Below are 5,374 nucleotides of genomic sequence, written 5' to 3'. Positions count from 1 at the left end.
CTTTTCACCAATGAAACGAGGAATTCTATTTCAAATCCCACACACTCCTCACCAGACCCTAGGGGCGTCGGCCTGGTTCGAGGTAAAACTAACCAATCTGGATCACCCATCCCCTCCAATCTCACCAATAAGATACCGTGATTTTGGAAAGGCGCCTAAGAGACACGTCTGTCTAAGAGGTTTCTTCTTCAGTCGGTTTATGTGTTGTGCTTAGTCGCTCAGTCATGTCCGACTCTTTGCGATCCCATGGGCCATAGCCCGCCGGGCTCATCTGTCCATGGGGATTCTCCAGGCAAGAATAGTGGAGTGGGTTGCCATGCCGCCTCCTCCAGGGGATCTTACCAACCCAGGGATGGAACCCAGGTCTCCAGCATTGCGGGCGGATTCTTTACCGTCTGAGCCACCAGGGAAGCAGCTTACAGACCTGCAGAATTCTGGAAGACGAGGCAAAGTCACCTTTTTCCCATTTTCCTTCACCTTGTAAAGGATCCGTCTTGAGTCAAGAGTAACTTGTTCTGCCCCTACCACCACCCCAACTCCTGAACAGCTTCTGTTCCAGCCCCAGATGTACATTTTTACTTTGCACTCTCCGGGCTGTGACCTGTCTCTTTAAGGCTCAGTTTCCTCTTCACCAGTAAAACGGGCATGATAATCTCTACTTTATAGAGAAATTTGGCCGATTGAGAGAGAGAGAGCGTGTACCTGCAGAGCGCTTGGTGCCTAGTATTCAGTGTATAAATGACAGGCGGTGAACCGGCACTTGAGACAGTGTTTGAGGGTACGATATGGAGAATCCCAAGTTTGTGCCATTACTGAGAATCTGATTTTCTTGTATGTCAATTAATGGAGAATCCCAAGTTTGTGCCATTACTGAGAATCTGATTTTCTTGTATGTCAATTATCTCTAAATAAGGCTCAGGGCGGGGTGGGGGGAGAGATCTGTTTTTAAGTGAATTATTAAGTAACCAGGACAACTACACTGTTTCTACATGTCCTAAAATAAAATTTCACCTCAACTGTGGCTGGTTAGAGGTCCCAGCATTTTGGAATTAATATGCAATATTGTGAGCTACGCATTCTTAACTGCCATTACAAATGACAAACTGGTCATGGTGAGATGTTTATTTTCATCATGTCACTCTCCCATATTCTCCATGCATTCATGTATGCTAAGTCACTTCAGTCATGTCATTACTCTCCATAATCCATCCCCAGCCATTCCCTTTTACAAGCCTTGTGCACCAGTCCCTGACTCCTAAACCAACTGGTATAAGCCCACATCTGTGATCATATCAGGTCCACCCACTTATGATACCCTCTTCCTTCTGATGCCTACTCACCTTTCAAGCTCCTCGAATTCCTTCTTTATCACAAACTCTGCTACCATCCTGAGCTCCAGTGATCCCATCTCCATATGGTACTTAAGCACATTACTATTTCAGAAATTTCTGAAAGGAACAAAAACATTTACATATGTATATAAATCTAAGTGCTAGCAATAGAAATTTGTAGCAAATGCAAAAGGACACAGTTCTGTAAACATATTTGTTAAATGATGATTCATAGTTAACCCTGGTGTGCGTGAGTCAACTAGAAGGCTACGTTAAAGATGCAAATTCCCAGGAATTCCCTGGAAGTTCAGTGGTTAGGACTCTGATCTTTCACTGCAGTGAAAGTTTGATCCCTGATTGGGGGAGCTAACATCCTACAAGTCACGAAGCTCAACAACAACAAAAAAGCAGATTCCCTCCAGTCCAGACTTAGAGACTTTCAGTCACTCAGTCGTGTCCGACTCTGCGACCCCATGGACTGCAGCACACCAGGCCTCCCTGTCCATCACCAAATCCCGGAGTTTACTCAAACGCATGTCCATTGAGTCGGTGATGCCATCCAACCATCTCGTCCTCTGTCGTCCCCTTCTCCTCCCACCTTCAATCTTGTAGGTGAGACTTTTCCTCACCTTAAATCTTGGCTTTCCTTGTTACTTACTTTGGCCAATACATTGTGACAGAAATGGTACTGTGCAAGTTACAACATCTAGACTTCAAGAAACCTTGAAATTTCCATCTTCACCATCTTAGAACACTTCATGATGCTGTGAAGAAGTCTGGGATTAAAGATGTTACCTATATATCGGCACTTGCCACCTACCTCTGCTGCTGCTGTTGCTGCTAAGTTGCTTCCGTCGTGTCTGACTCTGTGTGACCCCATAGATGGCAGCCCACCAGGCTCCCCCATCCCTGGGATTCTCCAGGCAAGAACACTGGAGTGGGTTGCCATTTCCTCCAATGCATGAAAGTGAAAAGTGAACGTGAAGTCGCTCAGTTGTGTCCGACTCTTCGCAGTCCCATGGACTGCAGCCTACTAGGCTCTGCCCTGCAGGCTCCGTCCATGGGATTTTCCACACAAGAGTACTGGAGTGGGTTGCCATTGCCTTCTCCGGCCACCTACCTCTACAAGGACCAAATTATAAGCCACTGCAGCTGCAGACCTTCAACACCCCATGAAAGGAGTTAAGGTGGAGATCAGGAATGAGGCACTCTGTGCTCTGGGAAAAACTGGCAGAACAAGTCTTCAGATAATTAGGGACTTTCAGGAGATGATTTTATGAGCCCAATTTTTGCATCTCCTTGAATCTAGAAATGCACTAAAATCCTTCATGGTGACACATGCTCCTCGTGACTATCAGTAATCTGCAAAAACTATGTGTTTCATTGCATGCACTCTCCCTTCACCAAAATCACATATATATATATTGACATTCCCCCCTACCTCTTTGTTGCAGTTTCTCAGGGCTATATGAAATGCTATCTCTTGGGCTATAGAAATGCTGTCTTTTTGGGCCTGCTGCTGCTGCTAAGTCGATTCAGTCGTGTCCGACTCTGTGCGACCCCATAGACGGCAGCCCACCAGGCTCCTCTGTCCCTGGGATTCTCCAGGCAAGAATACTGGAGTGGGTTGCCATTTCCTTCTCCAATGCATGAAAGTGAAAAGTGAAAGTGAAGTCGCTCAGTTGTGCCCGACTCTTAGCGACCCCATGGACTGCAGCCTACCAGGCTCCTCCGTCCATGGGATTTTCCAGACAAGAGTACTGCAGTGGGGTGCCATTGCCTTCTCTGCTCTTTGGGCCTATTTTGCCCCAGATGAGGCAAAACACAGCTCACACATTGTGCTTTTTTTCCCCCTAGTCGACAAAGATGAGCTACTTAGGGTGTCTCAGCTGAGACTGCCCCTTAATCAACTTAATACAAACCATGACTGTGTTCAGGCTATATCAGCAGGTCAGCCCCATCAACCCCAGCATTATGAGATAATAAAACATTGTTTTAAGACACAAAAAAATTTAAAAAGCCAATTCCCAGCCCCATTTCCAGTGATTCAGGTCCAGCAAGTCTGGATATATAATCAGAAATTAACATTTTTAGCAAATTATTTTGAATGACGCTGATGCATGTGATCTACGGGTAACTTTGGGAAACACTGAACTTTTTTACACAATTTTTAAAGGTTTCACTCATTTACAGTTATTACAAAATACTTGGCTATATGCCCCATGGTGTACAATATGTCTTTGTAGCCTACCTTACACTCAATTATTTGTACCTGCCACTCCCCCCAGTACTGCCCCTCTCCCACCCACCTGCACCCACTGGTAATCACTAATCTGTTTTCTATTATCTGTGAGTCTGCTTTTTTTTTTTTTAAGCCATTCTATTTTGTTTTTCTTCTGGCCACACCTTGAGGTTTGCTGGATCTTTGACCTCCAACCAGGGATTGAACCCTGGCCCTTGGCAGTGAAAGCACAGGGTCCTAATCACTGTACTGCCAGGGAATTCCCTGTGAGTCTGTTTTGAAGCATATTTAATATGTGTTTATCTTTCATACAGTAAATTAGCAAAATCACATGGCATTTCCTTTACTACCTCCACCTCTAGGAAACTGAGTCCAATAGTGTTTTTGAAGATCCTAAGAAGCTAGCAGAGGATGAGATGGCTGGATGGCATCACCAACTTGATGGAGGTGAGACTGATGAACTCTGGGAGTTGGTGATGGATACGGAGGCCTGGCGTGCTGCAACTCATGGGGTCGCAAAGAGTCGGACACGACTGAGTGACTGAACTGAACTGAACTGAAGAAACTAGCATGGAAGAAACTCTCCACCAAGGGAGGGGTTGGACAAATATATTTGGAGTACCACAAAAGCTAAATTGGGCTTCCTGAGTCTGGGAAGAAGAAAGCAGTTTGGGATTCCTCCAGTAGCAAGAACCCTATAAGCTTTGCCAAAGGGACCTAGGTTAGTGACAGGATTTTGAAGTGGAAGGGTTACATGATGCATGCAGAAAGGCTGGACCCTTGTTGCCAGTGCTCCCAGCTAGTAGACATATTTGAGCATCAGTGCAGAGGCTGCCAGCTCTGCCCGGTCTTCAGGAAGTGACCAGTGTGGACTAAAGACTAGAGGGCCCCTCCTGAATGTTCTGCACTATGTAAAATCCCTGGGGCAGAGGAGAGAAATGTTCATAAATGACTGAGACTCAATTTGCCACCATCATGGCAACTGGAATTAGAATCAGATTAAAGTGGTTTTTTTTTTAATTAGTATTTAAATTTCTTTTTTAGAATTTCAAATGGTTTTTCCAGTAGTCATGTATGGATGTGAGAGTTGGACCACAAAGAAAGCTGAGTGCCGAAGAATTGATGCTTTTGAACTGTGGAGTTGGAGAAGACTCTTGAGAGTCCCTTGGACTGCAAGGAGATCCAATCAGTCCATCCTAAAGGAAATTAGTCCTGAATATTCATTGGAAGGACTGATGCTGAAGCTGAAACTCCAATACTTTGGGCACCTGATACGAAGAACTGACTTACTGGAAAAGACCCTGATGCTGGGAAAGATTGAAGGCAAAAGGAGAAGGGGACAACAGAGGATGAGATGGTTGGATGGATGGCATCACCAACTCAATGGACATGAGTTTGAGCAAGCTCTGGGAGTTGGTGATGGACAGGGAAGCCTGGCGTGCTGCAGTCCATGGAGTTGCAAAGAGTCAGACACAACTGAGCGACTGAACTGAAGTTGAAATAATAATTTAATCAATTCCCACTTTAACTTAGATTCACCAATGGTTATTATTTTTCCATATTTTATTTCATTTATATTTATTTTTATTATTGTCATTAATATTGTTAAACCAAACCATTTCAGAGTTAAGTTGCAGACCTCATGACACTTTACCTCCAAATAATTCCGTGTCTTCTATGAAAAGCCCCTGTATGATTTTCAAGTTCAGAGAATTTAACATGCAGATAAAACTATTATCTAACAGGCTGTCCACATTATTTTCCAATCATTATAATACTGTTCTTTGTGAAATTTTGGTAT

At 44.3% G+C, this 5,374-nt stretch overlaps 1 protein-coding gene across 1 annotated transcript in view; it reads right to left on the bottom strand.

Annotated features, from left to right (window-relative positions):
• Positions 1 to 97: 97 nt before the first annotated feature.
• NIP7 (nucleolar pre-rRNA processing protein NIP7) overlaps positions 98 to 5,374 on the bottom strand; it is a 66,954-nt gene continuing 61,677 nt past the window's right edge. The window contains exons 5-6 of the transcript XR_009730825.1: positions 1,341 to 1,448; positions 98 to 434 (exon numbers count right to left, since the gene is read on the bottom strand). The gene's annotated coding sequence lies outside the window, so the exon portion shown is untranslated. The remainder of the gene's footprint in view (positions 435 to 1,340; positions 1,449 to 5,374) is intronic.

Source organism: Bos javanicus, chromosome 18, assembly GCF_032452875.1.
Source record: "Bos javanicus breed banteng chromosome 18, ARS-OSU_banteng_1.0, whole genome shotgun sequence".
Taxonomy (NCBI): Eukaryota; Metazoa; Chordata; class Mammalia; order Artiodactyla; family Bovidae; genus Bos; species Bos javanicus.
This window is presented reverse-complemented; position numbering and strand designations above follow the sequence as displayed.